This window comes from Pseudophryne corroboree, chromosome 4 (genome assembly GCF_028390025.1).
Source record: "Pseudophryne corroboree isolate aPseCor3 chromosome 4, aPseCor3.hap2, whole genome shotgun sequence".
Classification (NCBI taxonomy): Eukaryota; Metazoa; Chordata; class Amphibia; order Anura; family Myobatrachidae; genus Pseudophryne; species Pseudophryne corroboree.
The window spans coordinates 340,846,492-340,869,897 of NC_086447.1; the positions used below are offsets into that span (position 1 = coordinate 340,846,492).

The 23,406-nt window shown below is 44.3% G+C and overlaps 1 protein-coding gene across 2 annotated transcripts in view; it reads left to right on the plus strand.

Moving 5' to 3' along the window:
• FGF12 (fibroblast growth factor 12) overlaps positions 1-23,406 on the plus strand; it is a 926,229-nt gene that overhangs the window by 417,334 nt on the left and 485,489 nt on the right. The gene's annotated exons all lie outside the window — the stretch shown is intronic.

A 23,406-nucleotide genomic window follows, 5' to 3' on the forward strand; every position in this document is an offset into this window, starting at 1 on the left:
AACATGGCGGTGGTGCACCTGCCTATGCTGCGTAGCCAGTGGTCAACCTCTATTTGAGTTTTTTGCGATGTGATCACAATTGAATTGCGAACAGGGCGGCGCCACACATGCTCAGCAGCCTTGCCCTATGTTGGGCGGCCCCAGCATGTGATTCTAGTGGTCGCAGATTGTCCTCTAAAAAAGCAAAAACTGCAACCAACTCTGAATAACCCCCAATGTACCATGATCAGCAGAATTAAAATTTATGAAATCTTAGCGCCCATGAAACGGAATCCTTTTATTGGATGTAACCTAGTGGGTGTACCAGAAAGTGCTTCCGGTAAAGTCCGATCCGGTAAAGTGTTTAGTGTTTGACTCCAGTATTGCTAAGCAGGAAATATTACTGGACTACTGGTGGAACAGTGGGTTTGATGTATCACGCAGTAAAAAGAGTGAATAAGTGGACCAGTGGTGAAATTGCTTAAAGCAACCATTCAGAGTCTACCTATCATTTTATAGTATGTACTTGATAAATGCTTGATACAGTAAATGCTACATCAAAGCTGATTGGTTGCTATGGGCAACTTCTGCACTGGTCCACTATTTAGACTGCTTGATACATCAACCCCAAAGTTTTTATTGTCATAAGTCACGTTTTATGAGATAATTTATGAAGGGTGACACTCTGGCACTTAGATTTGCACATTTGTGGCTTAGTATGGGCTGCATTTAAAGTTTGACAAAATAAACTGTATATACAGTACACTTTTCCATAATGCACGTATATACCAAAATGCATATTTAGATATGTGTATATCTAAGACTTGTGGTTCCTTATTCCATAAGTCAGAAAGGATCCCTGCAAAATCTAGGCATCCCTGATATCTGACGCAATTTCCGAGAGCAAAAAGCAGGGCCCATATGGAGGATGCTAAACTGTCAGATTTATCAAGCCGCATTCTGGAGCTTGCAGTGACAGTTAACGCATCTATAGGCTGCTCCATCGCATTTGTTTTAGGAGAGGCATCTTTGCTGTGTCCTACCTAGGAATCAAAATGATAGCGTTTTTTTCCTAACAATTGGCTTTCATTTAGCATCCACTTTAGGAAGACCAGCTTTTATGGTTAAGAGTCCCCTAATTTAATTAACATTGGTCATACTGTGAATCTGAAAGAAAGCTGTGATACTGACGATCAAAGGGTATTATAAAAAATGTAAAGATGTTATAGACATACACAATATAGGAAAAGGCTCCATAAATGACATTTGTAATACAGACAACTCTGTTTTCTTTAAGGGGTTGAATACCTTTGAAAGCCACTGTATATTCTCAATCAGTTTGCATTATACAGTATGTCGCTTGGAAGCTCTCTGTATTGCACTGTGCTCACTTGGATGCTCAATCTATTATTACTGTCACTGGGATGCTCAATGTCCTCTATGGCAGTCACTGGGACATACTTACCTACTATTTGCTGGCCGATGCAGGAGGGGGCGATCTCTATCACTTTGCTTTCAGGTTCTGACCACACCTATCCATTGTGCATTGCATGTTATTGCTCCTGTGTTAAGTAACTTTTTGAATAAGTATTGAGTGAAGCATTTGCTTAATTGCCCAATACTAAATACTGTAGGCCAGTAAATCGGGTTGGGTTTGATTTGCCGCCGATCAGAATACTGACCGCGGCATCCCGATGGAATGCTGACAGGTGAAGGTAAGGATACTAACCTTCCCGCCCTGGACCCTTAACCTACCATCCACACAACCTAAACCTAACCCTCCGCTCTCTGCAGCCTAACCCTTCCTGGTGGTGCCTAAACATAACCCCCCCCCCCCTGTCCGCAGCCTAAAACTAACTCTTTCCCCACCCCCACAGCCTACCCCTAATCCTCCCTGGGGGGTGCCTAAACCTAACCCCCCCCCTCCCCACAGCCTAACCCTAGCTCTCTCCCAGCAGCCTAAACCTAACCCCGCCCCCCCCCAGCACACGCCCCTCATACCTCTCCTGTGGACCATGGTTTGCTCGTTTGCCATCTCTTGTGACGGGATTCCGATGGGAAGATGGCTGAGCTTCCTTCCGGCAATAGGCTGGGAAAGCAGCAAGCAGTGAGATATTGTGAGAGCCCCCCTCGCTCCACATACCTTGGCCACATTCACTACAGGACACTTATCTAGCTTCAGCCAGTGGGAGGCAGGTATTAAATATGTATTATTAAGGGGGCATGTCTTTAGCCCATATCAAGGCACATACAGTACAGTATGTTAGAGATGTCTCTCCCCTAGCACTTCTTTCAATGCAGTAATACTACAAAAGCATCGCCGCTGTGTGTGGGTGGGGCCGGACATACATGCGGGGTGGGCTAGCCCTGTGCTGGGCGTCCCCCCCCCCCCCCCCCCGCATGTCTGGGAACATGATCGTAGCTGTACTAAATTTAGCCCAGCTACGATCAACTCGGAATGACCCCCTAAGTGTATAGATCAGGACTAGTTTCTGCACAAAAAGTAGCTGCCTATACTATACTGCAATATACTGTATGAAAAAGGAAATGGTGCAATATATCACGAGGGCCAGACGGTATTCATCCAAGGGTTATTATGGAGCTTAGGTTACAGCTAGCAAAACCCCTATACTTGATTTTCCGTAGTTCAATTAGATCAGGCATGGTACCAAGAGATTGGCGCATAGCGGAGGTAGTGCCTTTATTTAAAAAGGGAAATAAAAATGATCCTGGAAACTATAGACCAGTTAGTTTAACCTCTATAGTGGGTAAAATATTGGAAGGCATTTTGAGGGATAGCATAAGGCAGGGCTGGCCAAACCAGTCCTCGAGATCTACCAACAGTTCACATTTTCCAGACCACCTAGCTGGTGCACAGGTGTAGTCATTACTAATTAAGATGTGCTGCATTCATTCCTAACTGACAGTTCTACAGATCTCCAGGAGGCCTGGAAAACATTAACTGTTGGTAGATCTCGAGGACCGGTTTGGCCAGCCCTGGCATTAGGGATCACCTGCAGGCTGCAAAGTTTATTAGTAAAAGTCAGTATGGGTTTGTAAGGGACAGATCATGCCAAACCAACTTAATTAGCTTCTACGAGGAAGTGAGCAAGAATCTTGACCATGGAAAAGCAGTGGACGTGGTGTATTTAGATTTTGCAAAAGCCTTCGATACAGGTCTAGGTTCTATTATTTGTACATGGATAAGTAATTGGCTGGATAACAGAGTGCAACGAGTAATGGTCAATGAAATGTTCTCCAGTTGGGCATCAGTAGTCAGCGGAATACCACAAGGGTCAGTTCTTGGCCCACTGCTCTTCACTATATTTATCAATAATCTAGGAATAGGCCTGGAAAGCACAGTATCAATCTTTGCAGATGATACTAAACTGTGTAAGGTAATTAATTCAGTAGGCGATGTGCAGTCTTTACATAATTATTTAGTTAAATTGGTAACCAGGGCGTCTAAATGGGGAATGAGGTTTAATATAGACAAATGCAAAGTTATGCATTTTGGGGGGGGAAACACACATGCATCCTACACTCTAAATGGGGAAAATATAGGGGTAACTATGGTGGAAAAAGATTTGGGGGTGCTTATAGATAATAGGCTTAATAACAGTACACAAAGTCAAAGTGCAGCAAAGAAGGCAAGTAAAGTGCTTGCGTGCATTAAACGGGGCATAGAGACAAGGGACAAGGATGTAATCCTGCCACTGTACAATTCATTGGTACGTCCACACCTGGAATATTGTGTTCAGTTCTGGGCACCGTATTATAAAAAATAAATCGGGGAACTAGAAAGAGTTCAAAGAAGAGCTACTAAACTGATAAAAGGGTTAGAGTCTCTGGAGTACGAGGAAAGGCTTGCTAGGTTAAATATGTATACACTAGAAAAGAGGCGTCTTAGAGGAGACATTATTAATATCTTCAACTATGTAAAAGGTAATTACAAGGAACTAGCAGCAGATTTTTTTATTAAAAGAACTCTATATAGGACGCGTGGGCACTCGCTTAGGTTAGAGGAGAGGAAATTCCGTACACAACATAGGAAAGGGTTCTTCACGGTAAGGGCAATAAAGATTTGTAACTCCCTGCCGGAGAGGGTAATAATGGCAGACTTTGTAAATGTATTTAAAAGCGGATTGGACAAGTTCCTAACTGGTAAATGTGTCCGGGGCTATAGCATTTAACATATGGACATTACATTATCCGTGAGTGGTAAGAATCATTGTTTTCATTTTGTACTAAGCCATTACATCAACAGGCACATTATAATATGTATAGATTAGCAAAATACAGGTTGAACTCGATGGGCAGTTTGCCTCTTTTCAACCTCACTAACTATGTAACATTGTAATATTTCTTATGATCATTTACGTGCAATATGTTATACAAATTTGACATATTGTCATTAATTATTGTAAGGCACCTCCGAGGGGAGGGATGTATCAAGAATTTGCGGTACATCCCGCCACTTACCGCATTGATACTAAGCGTATATGTACTAACATATGCGATTAGTATCGCAAAGGACAGCTCTCCCAATAAAAGCTGTCCTTTGTAATGCTGGCTGTTGGTGCTGCAGGAGGAAGGAGGCCGCTTACCTGTGCCGTGACATCGGGGGAAAAAGGTACACAGACGCCAGCTCCGCCCCCGCTGCTGTCACCAGAGTCTTAACCAACCAGTACAGCCTGGTGCCGGAGGACGATGATTGGGAAGAAGCTGCTGCAGACCCCAGCAGCACTGAGATGAGATTGAGATGGCCCGCACAGAGGTACACGGTGGGGGAAGGGGGAATCCGATTGGAACCCTCAGGGTGGCTGTGGAAAGAACTTCTATAGGCTTCTATAGATACTTCTGCACCGAAAAACCCAGCAGCAGGCATTAGTACATATGAAAATGCAGTAAAAACCCATAAAACTGGATTTTTACTGCATTTTCCCTTTAGTACATCCCGCCCCAGATGTACTACGCCTTGAAAAGTGATAAATTTCACGGTGATTAAGTACCAACCAACCAGCCCCTGTCATTTTTCAAACCCAGCCTGTAACATGGCAGTTAGGAGCTGATTGGTTGGTACTTTATCACCGTGAAATGTATCACTTTTCAAGGCTTAGTACATCTCCCCATCAACTTTACCCTTGAATTATTCTGTTGATGAATGTTGATTATGTTTATTATGCTGACATGATAAAATGCAATACAGGTATTTACAGAAAAAAACACAGGGCCTTATTCATGTTGGATCACAGGTGTGAGCCAATCGCATTTTCCCAATTTCGGTGGTGTGCGCACACGCAGAACCCGGTCTGCGTATGTGCGACCGAGGAAATGCGATCACAGCACTGATGCGAACGCCTCTGCCACGTTTGTGGGGCGATCAGAGGCGTTGATGCGGCATTGTGGGGGGCATGGTGACAGGAACACATACAGGTCTGGCCCGTTTTCGGGGCGGCCGTGTGGCATCACACGCGGCCACTGCAACGGGACAGATGGCCGCGCTGTGCCTGAAGCAGGGTGCTTTCTCTCTTTTTCTTTTTTTCGGGGTCTGCAATGCGATTATCGCTTTGCTGGCGACCATCCTTTGCTGGGCGGACCCAGCATGTGAGTGCTAGCAGTTGCAGTTTTGCTAAATTAGCAAAACTGCAACTGAAGCTGAATAAGATCCACATTCCACAATTCAATATCCTATACACCTCTAGAAAGCCACAGTTCTTGTCTTACCATTAAAAATAAAATAAAAATGGCAACATATATAAGTAAAAACAATTTATTTGACTTATATGTATGTGTGGAGAATTCTGCCAATGCAGCGCAAATTGCTTTGCTTGGGCTTTTTAAAACCACAATGGGAATTTGTAGTTTTCAAATGCATAGAAATGGAAGATTCCTAAAAACCATTATCATGAGACTAATAGTCATCATCCAGTTCCATGATTTCCTGGGGCAATGTATGAAGCTGCAGTTTCATAAACAATGCAAATCATATGCAATTTGGAGCCTGAAAACTCAAACCACATGTGATTTGTGGTGGTTACTAAACACTGAAACTGCATGTGGTTTGGTTCACTCTGCATGGAAACATTTATTATTTTCAGATTAGCTAAAACACAAATTGTTATGAGGTTTTATGGTTGTGGTTGTCATGTTGATACTGTGTTAATGATTTTTTAGGAAAGGGTTAATGAATTAGCATGGAACAATGGGGTCATTCCGAGTGGATCGCTAGCTGCCATTGTTCGCAGCACAGCGACCAGGCTAAAAATCGTCATTTCTGCGCATGCGTATGCACCGCAATGTGCACGCGCGACGTACGGGTACAAATTAATTTGTTTTGCACAGGTTCTAGCGAAGTTTTCAGTCGCACGGACGGCCGCAAGAAGATTGACATGAAGGGGGTGTTTCTGGGTGTCAGCTGACCGTTTTCAGGGAGTGTTTGCAAAAACGCAGGCGTGTCTGAAAAAACGCAGGCGTGGCTGGGCGTTCGCTGGGCGGGTATATGACGTCAAATCCGGACAGGAATAGGCTAAAGTGATTGCAAGCGCTGAGTAGGTTCAGAGCTACTCAGAAACTGCACAAACAATTTTTACAGAGCTCGGCTGCACATGCGTTCACACTTCTGCTAAGCTAAAATACACTCCCCAGTGGGTGGCGGCATAGCGTTTGCACGGCTGCTAAAACTAGCTAGCGAGAGATCAACTCGGAATGACCCCCTATATTGGGCCTAATTCAGACCTGATCGCAAAAGCAGCATTTTTCTCTAATGGGAAAAACATGATTCATTCCTGATCGCTGCTGTGCGTTTCGCACACCAGGTGATCAGGTCCTAACTGCACATGCGTGTGCACCACAATGTGCACGTGCATCAGACAACAACAAAGAGCATCGCGGTCAGCGACAGGATGGTGCGAAAAATCCAATTGCGCGGGCGTTCGCAAGGTGATTGACAGGAAGAGGCCGTTTGTGGGTGGTAACTGACCGTTTATTTGGAGTGTCCGGAAAAACGCAGACGTGCCCAAGCGTTTTCAGTGAGGGTGTCTGAAGTCAGCTCTGGCCTGATCACCCTGTTCTCATCGTAACGTAGGAGTAAGTCCTGGGCTGCGCAGAGATTGCACAAAGTGGTTTTTAGCAGCTCGGCGTACACATAGGTTCGCACACTTGCACAGTGAATTTACCCACCCCCTGGGGGCGGCGACAGCAAAGTTAGCAGCCCAGCGATCAGGTCTGAATCACCCCCCATGTACAGTGCAGGTGGGGCAGATATAACGTGCAGAGAGAGTTAGATTTGGGTGAGGTGTGTACTTCAAACTGAAATCTAAATTGCAGAGTAAAAATAAAGCAGCCAGTATTTACCCTGCACAGAAACAATATAACCCACATAAATCTAACTCTCTCTGCACATGTTATATCTGCCCCCCCTGCATTGCACATGGTTTTGCCCATTAGAGAAAAATGCTGCTGCGATTAAGTCTGAATTAGGCCACTGTGATGCTGCTTGTATTGGATGGCAACTACGGGAATGCTCTATGTATTATATTGTGCCCATTGGGATGTTCACTCTATTTTATGGTGCATTCTATTATATGGCCACTCTCTGGTTTCTATGGCAACCACTTGCATACTCATTGTATTGCATGATGGACACAAAGTTGTATTGTTTTGTCAGACACTGCAGTTCTCTCTATTGTATGGCAGTCACCAGGATGCTTCTGTATATGAATTGTATTTGGGTACATGTTGATTAAGTATTTCTTTTATAAGGGAATTCATATGACTGCCTTTTTAATATTGACTAATTTGAATGCTTTCTTTTGTGCATGATGACACTATGCTGTTAATTTAAGACTAAAGAGGGGTCCACCCTGTCATATGTACCGAAGTCTCAATTCAGGGTTAGGTAGGTTAGGGACCCATGTTGTCTCCATCCATTTCTCCTGCCTTTGCATGCTAAGATTAAATTCCTCTCATCATCACTATGGTCTTTTTATATATCTTTCATATATGCCTTACAACTGGCTCTTCAGTCACCCTTTGTGAATAATATTACAGAATATAAATGACAAAATATAAGTATATATAAGATAACATTAATCGTCTGGTCAAATATGATTTTCATTCTGTTTAGAATGTACACTGATAATGATGACGAATGTCTTCATTTATGAGCTGCATACAATGGAATTGATAGTAAAGCAAGTTCAATATGTTGTAGAGGAAGAGAAAACACGGAAATGAGAAAAACAAAATGATGCTGTGTATTATGTATGTTACATGCCAGAGGCTGTCTGGATAATTCCCCATCAATTCATCTCCTTCCTGAGAAATGTGTAGGAAAGCTGTGAGCTAATTGCTTATGGACATAATAACATTTTATACAATTACACTATAATTATCATGTGTTGTGTGCTTTGATTTAAGAGTATAGAAGGGAGGAGCGGTTAGAATATAGGGGGTTTATTTATTAATTAAAGTATCTCTTTAATTTAAGAACTTACTAATGCACAATTTTCATAAACAGTCCCAAAAAGACGTTCCTTATCACTGCGATATGCTGGTTAGGAGATGATAGTTTTCTTGGTCTTCAATGATAACTACATTTTCAAAGGCCTAAAAACTGGTATCAACCATATCAGTTCTGAAGGTTCCAGATGGTAAATTAAATAACATTTACTGATACTCCCGCAGGCAGAACAGGTACTGCCAACAGTATGAAAATTATTAGTGGAATAGTTCAGAAAGTGGTGCACAGGAAACAGCTTTTGTATCCCATAGCAAACAAACAGATATTGTAATTGCTTTACTGCAGTGGAGTAAAAACAGTTTGGTTTTATTTGTGTATATTCTGTTTATCATTTATTGTATTATGGAGGGGTACATATTAATGATTAAACAGTTGTGTGGCTCATGGTGACATGGAGGGTGGGCAGCTGTTGGACATACTTGTTTTGATTGCCAAACTAATGTGTACCAGCATTGACAGCCTGCTTGCCAGCTGTTTCCAGCACAATACAAATTCAAAAACTGACACCTGAAAACATTGCACAGTGCTGTGATGTTATTAGCAAAAGAGAGTTTCAACTTAATGACCTTTTTACTTTCACCTGATGTGAACTTGAATCTGCCCATTGTTAAATAAGCCTGGAGTACTGTAATGAAATTCTATACTGTTTGTGTGTATCATCTCTCAAGCAATTAGTTAGGGAACAACTTGTAATGAATCAGTCCTAGAATAGAGTACATTTTTAATCTAGCCATCACTGGTCAGTGTGGTTATCATCCAGGAAGCAAGACAGCAGAACAGCACCAAAACAAAGGTTCTGGATTTTAGAAAGGCTGACTTTAGTCAAAAGAGAAATCTTTTATATGAATACTCGTATCTGACTGCATGGGACTAGTTAGGACGTGCAAGTGTGAAAATGTTACTGGAGTACTTAGCACAGTACCTTACCAGATTACCTTCAGGACCTGTTGCAGCTCACAGTGAAAAGTGACAGAGTGAATGGATGTCACTTCACTAACTAAAGTGGTGAACCCCAGTGGGGTTGAATAGATGAAAGGTCATCAACTGCGCAAACGCCTTAGCCACCATTTTGTTACCTATAGAGTGCTTGCATGATTAGACAATGGTATAGCAAGAGGCAGAGGCGGATTGGCCATTGGTTCTACAGGGAAGATTCCCGGTGGGCTGACGCACCCGTGGGCCTGTTTTGTTTGAGGACATATGGTCCTATTTATAGACAATGAATAAGATGCCAAACAATTTGCATATATGAAAATGACTTTGCCACTTAGCCTGTATTTACAGATGATCTAGTGTATGCTCTGTCTGCCTGCTTGGCTGACATAAGATTGAGTGAATAGTGATTGGGATACGGTTGGTGTAATAAGCAAGAAAATGTGCTCATAATATTTAATTTTATTTCCTTTTAACTTCCCCTTGATGCTGGACATCCCCTCTATCTGGAAAGTCTTGGGGGAAGGGTGCTGCTGCCATGGCCCATGACTAGACCTTACACCTCTGGTGCTGCCCATGTGGGGCCACTAGTACAAATTTTTCCATGGCCGCTTTTTGTTCCCAATCCGCCCCTGGCAAGAGCTCAGGGAACTGCCTATTGCCCAGTTTGGGAGGGGGGAAGAGCAAAGGACAATACAACAGATATCTCATACTCAATGGACAACTTTTTGTCACTTTGCTGGTGGGTCCACAGCACCGCAGCACTTGCACTTTAACTAACTACTAACTTACACTAACTGGTCCCAGTGTACAAATATTAACTGCTAGTTGTAGTGTGGCATTTTAACCTAACTACTCCAACAATACAACAACAGAATTGAAATGTCAAAGAAAAAGAGCAGTAATAGGTTTGGTACAGTAAAACAGCACAATTACATAGTACTGGGCCCCAAGCATAGGCCACTTAATACCCGGCAGGGATGTGAGCCGTCTTGTCCAATAAGGGTAAGATGGCTGTGCAGGGAAGAGTATCCTGTGGTGCGGCCTTTAGGACAGTGATCTGTAGCAGTGTGGGAACATGCTCAGAGTGACAGGAGCACACAGTGACTGTGCAGCGTGAGTGTGTGCCCGCTGTTCCTGTTCCCGATCTGTTGCAGGCAGTCACGTAACATGCCAGCAGCTCCGCTGGCCCAGATTCACATGCCCTGCGCCATCGTCTGGGAGTGCAGAGCTGGTGAGTTCTCCCAGGGTAAGAGCAGTGTGGTGAGGAGATACAGACATGCTGACCTGTGGCTTTGGGATGGAGATTAGAGCAGGGCATGCAGCATGAAGTCATTAGGGATAGGCAGACTGTGGGGTGTGTGGGAGCAAGGAAAGAAGGAGACCCAGACTGGTGTGCATGGGCTAGAGAGGAGAGATATACATATTGGGCAATAAATATACACTATATATATATATATCCCTCGGGGGTATCCGGTTGATAGATAGGCAGTGTCTAGTTAGACAGTCAATAGATAGACACCATATATTAGACAGACATTAGGTCGACAGGGTCATAAGGTTGACAAGGTCAAAAGGCCGACATGAAAAGGTAGACAGTACAAAAGGTCGACAGGGTCAAAAGGCCGACAGGGTCAAAAGGTCGACATAAAAAGATAGACAAATGTGTTTTTTTTAAAATGTAAGATGTTTTTGGACTATTTCATACCTTCTCTATCCATGTCGGCACAGAGTTGGTTATAAACCTTGTGGCGAGCGCAGCGAGCCACCGTGCCCGAAGCGTGGCAAGCGAATCAAGCCCCGCGAGGGTATGCCTTTCTACAATTGGGGGTCCCAGATGACAAAACTATCCACACAAACCACAAAAATGCAAAAAACATGGTGTCTACCTTTTTATGTTGACCATTTTCATGTCGACCCTTTGTTCCCGTCGACATTTTGACCCTGTCGACATTTTTTTACTGTCTACCTTTTTCATGTCGACCTTTTGACCCTGTCGACCTAATGACTGTCTAACATACCTGTATGGTGTCTATCTATTGACTGTCTAACTAGACACTATCTATCTATTATACCACACCCTATCTCGGGGAGGGGGGGAGGGGGGGGGGCAGACATACCACTGTACCAGGCCCCAAGATTTCTGTTGCTGGCCCTGTGCAGGATCACCCCAACTACCTTTAATAGTTGCTTGGTAGGTGCCTCGTCAACTGTTGGCTCAAGGTTTTATTTTCACCTCCCTTATACAATGGTGATCTTCCCTGTTTAAAAGAAATGTGCCTCCCAGTTTGTGGCAAGAAAATGTGCTGGGTTTTTTGCCTCTACGGCATTAAAACCTGGGCTTAAAAGGTATTTCCAGTGGTCTGTCCGCAAAAACCTTGGCGCCAAATCCATCCTAACTGCACCCTACTATACTCCTAACTGCACTTAGGAGTATAGTAGGGCTAGTGCCTACTGTATTATGGGGTAAATGTATTACTCTCCATTATGGGGGAGAAGCAGTATCAGCGCACGTTATGTGCACTGATACCACTTCTCCCCCACGTATGACAGCTGTGGTGACAGCTCAGTGACAGGGGTACTATGCTCCCCTGTCCATATCGGCGCTGATAGCACGCTGATAAGAGGGGGCAATGTATGATTGGTCAGCATCACTGACCGCTCCGACAAATGCAACTGTCCATTTCAACAGATGCAGGTGGTGATGCCCTATCTCCACAGCAGGGACAGAGCTGTCCCTGGCTGTGGCAGTTGCCGGCACCTGACTGTGCAGGGGATCTTGCATGAGTAGCTCATGTGCAGTGGAGCCGGCCAGGCAGTGAGACACATCGCATCAACTTAGTGCTCAGGGGGCATCGGCGGAGGAGGGAGCTTTCGCTCCCCCACATCGGCAGACAAGATGTTAATACATCCTGTCGATGTCCCTTCCTGCTTCACCTCAGTAATTAGGCGAAGCAGGAAGTGTTATAATGGCACGATATCTGCTGCTAAATTACATTTACCCCTATATACAGTAATAAGTAATGAAAAATGAGTTTGTTCAGCACTGACAATATGTCTGCTCCCTTTATACTGAACACAGCAGCATGAGTGTGAGTGGTAGCTGGCTTCTGAAAAGGGCAAAATTCACATATAAAACAGGAAATATGAGGCGCTTATGTTCTGTATATGTACAGATGTGTTCTCTTACATCTAGCTTCAATACACCACGAAGCGGGAGATGCCTAGAGTGAGTGAGCTGGAAGTTCCCAGGCAGCTCTGCCAACATCGGGTGTATTTTTGACGCATCACTATGTAAATTGGCCGCAAAGCAGCTTATGCTGATTAAATTGATATGCAGCATGCCTATATTTTGTGTGCATCTGCGGTTGTATCTGCATCCAAAATGCTACGTTACAGTGATTTCCAGGAAAACACTGTAACGTAGCATATCATTTGCAGATAGAAGCGCAGTCACACACAGAATGTTCACAGAAAAAGACACACATAAAGATAATCGCCGCTACTAAGTCATGCCATGACATGGCGTAACTAGAAGGGCTGTTTAAGGTAACTGCAGCAAAGATGTAGGAGGAAACATCTGTATACTATATAAGCATGTTCCTGCTGGAAGACTCTTAATTGTGGGCTGGGCAAGATTCCAAGCCTAATGCCCTTTAGTGCAGCAACCTTATGAGGAATTTGGCTCTAGTGCCATATGCACTGCACCTAAAGAGGTGGCTTTGAGCCTAGTGCCAGATATGGTCTAAATGGTCCTAGTACCTGACATGTTGGTGGTATAGTGGTAATTAAAGGGAAATGCTGAATGCTCAAGGTTCTCTACCTGCAAGTAAGTCCAAATAGCCTCTTCCTGGGGTCTTGCTTGAAGTCTGCACCATCTTCTGATTTGTTCACGAAGTCTGCCACTTTCTTCAAGACTCTGCAGCAGAGTGTTCTTCCCTCTGCCGCATTGTAGCTTTACACCACATTCTTTGCATTGCCACTGATCTTCTTCTGCAGGAGCGATTCTTGTCTTAACCTTCACTGCCCATTCACAGTAGCTAATATGAGGCCAGAAGTGAGTGGCCCAATTGCTGTTGACGCCAAACTTGAAATGCTGTGTCTGGGTTGGGTAAGCTTGAAGCTTCCCAATGCCACTACACAGCAACCAGTTACCAGCCACAACTCAAGCATTGCTGACACCTGCCTCCTGTTGAGCTCCTTCCTTCAAGACGATGTCCACAAAAATGGAACCCTATCAACCTACACCATAGGCTACATCCTCCTCTTCAGCTGGCCTTGAATCCATTCCCTGGGGCACATCTTCTCACATGAACATTGAAGTAATCATGTATACTGTGTGTTATAAAAACATGAGTCAGAGAAAGCGCAAACAGATGAAAAGATGACACAATCAGTAAGAAAAGGTGATAAAATGTGTTTTGGCATTAGGCAAAAGCATGAAGAATAGTAAGTCTAAAAACTGAATGATATCAAGGGCAAACATACAATTTTTAGAGGTGCAGAATGGGTTCCGATTGATTAATTACTGAACAACTTACCACAATAAGGAGTTTATAATCTAACTTCCCTACCACAGGCAGACAGCCTGTGCTTTTAGTTCTACTGCTAATGAAAAAAAAACAAAAAAACTATAAAATATTGCCTAAAAAGAAAAAAAAGGTTTATTCAAGTATTAAAACATTTTTTATGAATTGTTTTCTGTTTTAGTCGTTCTGATATGAGAAGAAGGATTGTTAGAGAGCATGTACTAGTGTACTAGAGAACATGTACTAGTGTACTAGAGAACATGTACTAGTGTACTAGAGAACATGTACTAGTGCGGTACTTGTTAAATAGTCCACTACCACTAGAGTAACCCTGTGATAGGTGGGCCAAACACCCATTTCTACTGGAGATAGGGCTTTTCAGCATTTCATAAATATACCTGTAAGACTAGATTTAGAAAAAGGGTTATGTGAGGATAACAGTTGGATGTTATAGATATACATTTACTATGCTGTTCCCTGTAAAATGATCTCACTTTTGTACACATGGTAGCAGGGTCTCTTTAAACATTGTACTAGATAGAACATTAAATGGGGCAGCAATGTCTACTGTTTCTGTTCGTATTTCAGTTATATTTAGAAACCAGGTCACATTATGAGAGCTTCTGGTAACAATCAGGCTGTGTTAAAATGGCTCCAAACCATACTGTCTAATGTAGTTCACAGTTCAGCTGTACTCTAATTAATGTTTCATATTTTAATGTAGACCCTCCTCAGCCTAGCCGTGATTTGATATGCTACTGATTAACATATATCACAATAACTCCTTCTATAGATGCCGGTAGATAAGTACAGAAGGGTTCAAACTAGAGATGTGCGATTTTTGTGGTTTGGGTTTTGGTTCTAATTCATCGAAGGGTTTTGGTTTTGCTTCTGATTCATCAGCTGGTTTTGGTTTTGCATTCGGTTTTAGACTTCGGCCATGACTGGTTTTGGACTGGTTTTGTATTTTTTTTTTAAATTTACAAACAAAAGCTAAAATCACATAGTTTGGGCCTTTTTTTCCCCTAGAGTATTATTAATCTTAGTAACATTGATTTCTGAAACAGTGCAGTTTGGGAACTGTTCGCGTGCTGCAGTGGTGAAGGTGTATTGTGACTGGACAAATGGCACCATTGCGAATAACCGATGTGAAAACTGCGGAGAAGCACGTGCCATTGATGTGAATGGTGAACGTCGGCTACAAAGGTACATGAGGGCCAAGCCACACTCTACAGCGGAGCATCTCACCATCAAAATTAACCAGGGGGCTACCAGACTTGTCTCTAAAATGACAGGTCAGCGAACCCTGTTGTGTATAGGGCTCCGATGCAGTTACTCTGTCTATTAGCTGGTGATCATAATAATGTGACTCGACTATATATATATATATATATATATATATAGCGACAAAATGAGCTGGCACTCTTAAAGACTTAGAACAAACCGAAGACACAGTTAAGATGCCAACGTTTCAGGGCTTCAGCCCTTTTATCATGACCAACTGTGAAATAACAGAAAAATCAGAACCTTATGGGATCAAAACAATGCTAGATCTAATAAGCAGGTGAAGGTATAATACTATAATACAGGAAACCATAACTTGCTGACATATACCCTGAGACACTACATTTAACTACTAAAGCGTCATATGGACATGATGCTCTGAATTAAATAATGCCCTATACAGGGAAACCAACCCTACTTAAGGCCACTACCAAGTAATAATATATTATAAAAACAATATACTATTGACTACAACCTATAAAGAAAGCCTATAAGAAACAAGTATAAGACAATATATCATTAAGTCCAAAGAGCTTGACGGACTGTAACTTATGGATCCACCACGCTTCCTTCTGTAGTAAAGTGCGCCCACGATTACCACCTCTGAATGATTCGGGAACCCCATCAATAATCTTGTAACGGATGGATGAAATACTGTGTTTTAAGTCCTTGAAGTGGCGTGCTACCGGTTGATCTGAACCACGTCCTTCAAGGGCTGCTCGAATGCTGGACCGGTGCAATGCAATTCTTTCTTTAAATATACGAATGGTTTTGCCGATATACAGCAATCCACAAGGGCACTTGATGTAATACACCACGTATCGACTTGTACATGTGTATGAGTGCTTGATCTTGAACTCCTTACCCGAACGGGGGTGATGAAAGACTGCACCGGGTTCCAGACTACTACATGTTGTGCAGCCAAGGCACCTGTAGTTTCCCGGTTTCCTAGTCAGGAAATGTGTGGCTGGAGTAGGTTTAAAGTTGGTGATATCGTTGTGTACCACAGCGTCCTTAATATTACGCCCTCTACGATAAGAGGGTAGTATGGTGGTCCCTTTAAATGAGCCCAGTTGTTTATCATGGGTGACAATCGGACAAATTTGTTTTGCCTTCTGCATAACTCTCGTGCTGGAGGTAGAAAAGTCTTGTGGCCACACAATGCAGTTGGAATTTTTCACTTTTTGTGACTTCAGTAAAAGACTGGAGCGATCCTGCATCAAAGCCCTATTCTTGGCCTTCTTCAAATGCTTCAGTTTGTAGCCTCTCATAATAAATTTACGCATCATGATATAGTGTTCACTCTAGGAGTGAAAAGGGGCAGGGCGCCGGACTCCGGGAGCACATGTGCGCGCGCGCGGCGAAGCCGCGCGCACGTCCGAAATGGGGGGCGGCCACGCAAATTAGGGGGCGTGGCCACGCCTCCGTCATTTTAGGGGGCGTGCGGCCCACAGACGCTACTATAGAGAGCATCTGTGGCCGGCGACGTCACTGTTGGGGGCGTGCCCAGCACCTCCGTCGGTGCTGGGCTCCCCCCAGCCCTCTCCCAATGCGTGAATGGATGCCGCGCGCATGCGCACGGCATCTATCACGCCGGGAGGGCAGGGAGCGGGCGGCTGTTCTAGCAGGGCGCCGCAAAAGGGGCAGGGCGGGTTTTGCCTGTTAAAAAACGGGCAGGGCGCGGCGCCCTGCTAAAACAGCCTAGCCTGCTTCAGTTTGTAGCCTCTCATAATAAATTTACGCATCATGATATAGTGTTCACTCTAGGAGTGAAAAGGGCAGGGCGCCGGACTCCGGGAGCACATGTGCGCGCGCGCGGCGAAGCCGCGCGCACGTCCGAAATGGGGGGCGGCCACGCAAATTAGGGGGCGTGGCCACGCCTCCGTCATTTTAGGGGGCGTGCGGCCCACAGACGCTACTATAGAGAGCATCTGTGGCCGGCGACGTCACTGTTGGGGGCGTGCCCAGCACCTCCGTCGGTGCTGGGCTCCCCCCAGCCCTCTCCCAATGCGTGAATGGATGCCGCGCGCATGCGCACGGCATCTATCACGCCGGGAGGGCAGGGAGCGGGCGGCTGTTCTAGCAGGGCGCCGCAAAAGGGGCAGGGCGGGTTTTGCCTGTTAAAAAACGGGCAGGGCGCGGCGCCCTGCTAAAACAGCCTAGAGTGAACACTAATGATATCCATTTGCTTCGTGGCCTCCGCATAGTTGCTACAAATACGCCTGATCCTAATAAATTGGGAATATGGCAATCCCCACTTTAAGGCAGGCGGATGGTGACTGTTGGCATGTAAAGTGGTATTCCTGTCAGTTTCTTTCACAAACAAAGAGGTATGTAAACAGTGGAGGTGATCCTGTGTAACAGCTACATCTAAATAATGAATTTCTTTAAAGCTGGTAGCAAAAGTAAATTTAATGGATAAATCCAATAAGTTGATATCTTGCATGGCTTGTTGAAAACTCTCTTGAGAGCCTGACCACAACACAAAGATATCATCAATGTATCGAAAGTATGTCTTGATGTTACCTGCTATATTGAGGTTAGACAGAAATAAATCCTTTTCTATTTCTCGCACACTTTCGATACATTGATGATATCTTTGTGTTGTGGTCAGGCTCTCAAGAGAGTTTTCAACAAGCCATGCAAGATATCAACTTATTGGATTCATCCATTAAATTTACTTTTGCTACCAGCTTTAAAGAAATTAATTATTTAGATGTAGCTGTTACACAGGATCACCTCCACTGTTTACATACCTCTTTGTTTGTGAAAGAAACTGACAGGAATACCACTTTACATGCCAACAGTCACCATCCGCCTGCCTTAAAGTGGGGATTGCCATATTCCCAATTTATTAGGATCAGGCGTATTTGTAGCAACCATGCGGAGGCCACAAAGCAAATGGATATCATGATGCGTAAATTTATTATGAGAGGCTACAAACTGAAGCATTTGAAGAAGGCCAAGAATAGGGCTTTGATGCAGGATCGCTCCAGTCTTTTACTGAAGTCACAAAAAGTGAAAAATTCCAACTGCATTGTGTGGCCACAAGACTTTTCTACCTCCAGCACGAGTTATGCAGAAGGCAAACAAATTTGTCCGATTGTCACCCATGATAAACAACTGGGCTCATTTAAAGGGACCACCATACTACCCTCTTATCGTAGAGGGCGTAATATTAAGGACGCTGTGGTACACAACGATATCACCAACTTTAAACCTACTCCAGCCACACATTTCCTGACTAGGAAACCGGGAAACTACAGGTGCCTTGGCTGCACAACATGTAGTAGTCTGGAACCCGGTGCAGTCTTTCATCACCCCCGTTCGGGTAAGGAGTTCAAGATCAAGCACTCATACACATGTACAAGTCGATACGTGGTGTATTACATCAAGTGCCCTTGTGGATTGCTGTATATCGGCAAAACCATTCGTCAATTTAAAGAAAGAATTGCATTGCACCGGTCCAGCATTCGAGCAGCCCTTGAAGGACGTGGTTCAGATTAACCGGTAGCACGCCACTTTAAGGACTTAAAACACAGTATTTCATCCATCCGTTACAAGATTATTGATGGGGTTCCCGAATCATTCAGAGGTGGTAATCGTGGGCGCACTTTACTACAGAAGGAAGCGTGGTGGATCCATAAGTTACAGTCCGTCAAGCTCTTTGGACTTAATGATATATTGTCTTATACTTGTTTCTTATAGGCTTTCTTTATAGGTTGTAGTCAATAGTATATTGTTTTTATAATATATTATTACTTGGTAGTGGCCTTAAGTAGGGTTGGTTTCCCTGTATAGGGCATTATTTAATTCAGAGCATCATGTCCATATGACGCTTTAGTAGTTAAATGTAGTGTCTCAGGGTATATGTCAGCAAGTTATGGTTTCCTGTATTATAGTATTATACCTTCACCTGCTTATTAGATCTAGCATTGTTTTGATCCCATAAGGTTCTGATTTTACTTATGCTCATGTTTTTATTTCTCTAGCCGTTTCTGTTTCCATGGTGATGGGACACTAAGGTTACTCCACGCCCCCCCTCTGACGCCGGGTCGCCGGCGCGGGCGAGCACCAATGACGTCATCGGGTCTCTGCGGGCGCCGTGGATGGAAGTCACTTGCGGTGTTGGTAATGTATAAATGTCTTGTTTTCTGTTATTTCACAGTTGGTCTTGATAAAAGGGCTGAAGCCCTGAAACGTTGGCATCTTAACTGTGTCTTCGGTTTGTTCTAAGTCTTTAAGAGTGCCAGCTCATTTTGTCGCTATACATTTATTAAGGAGAGCAGGGCACCGGAGCATACACCTGTTTAACCATAGGAGTGCCGGACTTCATGTACTTTCATGTATATATATATGTATATACACACACAGAGTAAAAACCACAGCACTCACCGCACCAGAAGCGGGGCACAGCTATGCACTTACCACTCACAGGGTGGGGTGCATGTAACACTGCACTCTCCACCACAGAAGCGGGGTACACAGCTGTACTTACCACTCACAGGGCGGGGTGCATGAAGCCCATGACCACATCGCTCTAATAAATACAAACAGAGAACCCAGCACTCACCAAAGTAAACTCACCTATCCTCAACAATTCAATAAATAAATGATGGGGGCTTAGTTGGTGGATTGGCCAATGCACGGAAGCCTGTATACCGATTCAAGGTACCCCACCTTCATACAGGTCCCACACTATCACAGAGTCTTAAAACCTGACTACCACACTGCTGCATCATCTGCCTGCTAGATGTAATGTGTACCTGCCACAGACTTTATGGCTTTTAAAGGCACACTAGTCACCTATTGCACTGGCTCAAAGATGATTGCTAAAAAACAGCTGAGACAGGTTCAGGATAATAAAGTCCACACAGGGGTGCATGAGAAAGCTAGTGGCCACGGTTAATAAGAGCTAACCATAGATTAACCCCTTCATATACACACAGAGTAAAAACCACAGCACTCACCGCACCAGAAGCGGGGCACAGCTATGCACTTACCACTCACAGGGTGGGGTGCATGTAACACTGCACTCTCCACCACAGAAGCGGGGTACACAGCTGTACTTACCACTCACAGGGCGGGGTGCATGAAGCCCATGACCACATCGCTCTAATAAATACAAACAGAGAACCCAGCACTCACCAAAGTAAACTCACCTATCCTCAACAATTCAATAAATAAATGATGGGGGCTTAGTTGGTGGATTGGCCAATGCACGGAAGCCTGTATACCGATTCAAGGTACCCCACCTTCATACAGGTCCCACACTATCACAGAGTCTTAAAACCTGATTACCACACTGCTGCATCATCTGCCTGCTAGATGTAATGTGTACCTGCCACAGACTTTATGGCTTTTAAAGGCACACTAGTCACCTATTGCACTGGCTCAAAGATGATTGCTAAAAAACAGCTGAGACAGGTTCAGGATAATAAAGTCCACACAGGGGTGCATGAGAAAGCTAGTGGCCACGGTTAATAAGAGCTAACCATAGATTAACCCCTTCATATACACACAGAGTAAAAACCACAGCACTCACCGCACCAGAAGCGGGGCACAGCTATGCACTTACCACTCACAGGGTGGGGTGCATGCAACACTGCACTCTCCACCACAGAAGCGGGGTACACAGCTGTACTTACCACTCACAGGGCGGGGTGCATGAAGCCCATGACCACATCGCTCTAATAAATACAAACAGAGAACCCAGCACTCACCAAAGTAAACTCACCTATCCTCAACAATTCAATAAATAAATGATGGGGGCTTAGTTGGTGGATTGGCCAATGCACGGAAGCCTGTATACCGATTCAAGGTACCCCACCTTCATACAGGTCCCACACTATCACAGAGTCTTAAAACCTGACTACCACACTGCTGCATCATCTGCCTGCTAGATGTAATGTGTACCTGCCACAGACTTTATGGCTTTTAAAGGCACACTAGTCACCTATTGCACTGGCTCAAAGATGATTGCTAAAAAAACAGCTGAGACAGGTTCAGGATAATAAAGTCCACACAGGGGTGCATGAGAAAGCTAGTGGCCACGGTTAATAAGAGCTAACCATAGATTAACCCCTTCATATACACACAGAGTAAAAACCACAGCACTCACCGCACCAGAAGCGGGGCACAGCTATGCACTTACCACTCACAGGGTGGGGTGCATGTAACACTGCACTCTCCACCACAGAAGCGGGGTACACAGCTGTACTTACCACTCACAGGGCGGGGTGCATGAAGCCCATGACCACATCGCTCTAATAAATACAAACAGAGAACCCAGCACTCACCAAAGTAAACTCACCTATCCTCAACAATTCAATAAATAAATGATGGGGGCTTAGTTGGTGGATTGGCCAATGCACGGAAGCCTGTATACCGATTCAAGGTACCCCACCTTCATACAGGTCCCACACTATCACAGAGTCTTAAAACCTGACTAGTGTGCCTTTAAAAGCCATAAAGTCTGTGGCAGGTACACATTACATCTAGCAGGCAGATGATGCAGCAGTGTGGTAGTCAGGTTTTAAGACTCTGTGATAGTGTGGGACCTGTATGAAGGTGGGGTACCTTGAATCGGTATACAGGCTTCCGTGCATTGGCCAATCCACCAACTAAGCCCCCATCATTTATTTATTGAATTGTTGAGGATAGGTGAGTTTACTTTGGTGAGTGCTGGGTTCTCTGTTTGTATTTATTAGAGCGATGTGGTCATGGGCTTCATGCACCCCGCCCTGTGAGTGGTAAGTACAGCTGTGTACCCCGCTTCTGTGGTGGAGAGTGCAGTGTTACATGCACCCCACCCTGTGAGTGGTAAGTGCATAGCTGTGCCCCGCTTCTGGTGCGGTGAGTGCTGTGGTTTTTACTCTGTGTGTATATGAAGGGGTTAATCTATGGTTAGCTCTTATTAACCGTGGCCACTAGCTTTCTCATGCACCCCTGTGTGGACTTTATTATCCTGAACCTGTCTCAGCTGTTTTTTAGCAATCATCTTTGAGCCAGTGCAATAGGTGACTAGTGTGCCTTTAAAAGCCATAAAGTCTGTGGCAGGTACACATTACATCTAGCAGGCAGATGATGCAGCAGTGTGGTAGTCAGGTTTTAAGACTCTGTGATAGTGTGGGACCTGTATGAAGGTGGGGTACCTTGAATCGGTATACAGGCTTCCGTGCATTGGCCAATCCACCAACTAAGCCCCCATCATTTATTTATTAATTTGTTGACGATAGGTGAGTTTACTTTGGTGAGTGCTGGGTTCTCTGTTTGTATATATGTATATACATACACGCACACATACATACCTCCCAAGTGTCCCGATTTTTGCGGTACAGCATCTATTCATGTAAGACAAAGGGAGTGGGGACATGCCAGCAGCTCACAGAGCGCTGGGCATGCCCCCACAGATACGGATAACAGGGGCGTTTGAACACTGCACTGCACGCACAGATCCTTATCCCGGTGTTCGAGTACGGCACAGGTGTTGATGACCGCTGGCGTATCCTTCTCGTGATACCGCTGGGAGCTTTCCGGAGGCACCTTACGGGGGTTGTTGAGATTGGAGCCGGTGATTTTATTCTTCGATGTACAGTATGTGAGCTTATGCTTTTTACAAGTAAAATATTGATATTTTAACTCACGGATGCGCCTTCCTACCTTTGTTCTTTTTATATATATATATATATATATATATATATAAAACAAACAACCAGGTTTGGCCCTCCTAAGAGAAGGGTAGCAGCTTGCTCCGGTGCCCTGCCTAACACGAGCAAAAAATAGACCATATAAGGCTGGCTATGCCCTGAAACGTTGACTTCAGCAACTGCTTCAGTGTTTTTGTTACATGTCTCTCTGAGTGCCAGCCATATTTGGTATCTCTCGCTCTCTCTCTCTCTATATATATATATATATATATTTATGGCTTTCCCTATCAGTTTAATATATTTTCTGGAGTTTCTGTAATGTTAGACTAATACATACCCCCAAAGCTCAAACTTTCACATTCTTTTTAAACAAGTTTATGCACCGATTACAATTAATGCCCCACCCATGTTGTCGTTCCACCCACAATATTCTCAACTCTGCCCAGGGGGGCCTTGCCTATTTTGTCAGACTTGGGCCCAACAATTTCTGATTGCAGCGTGCATCCCT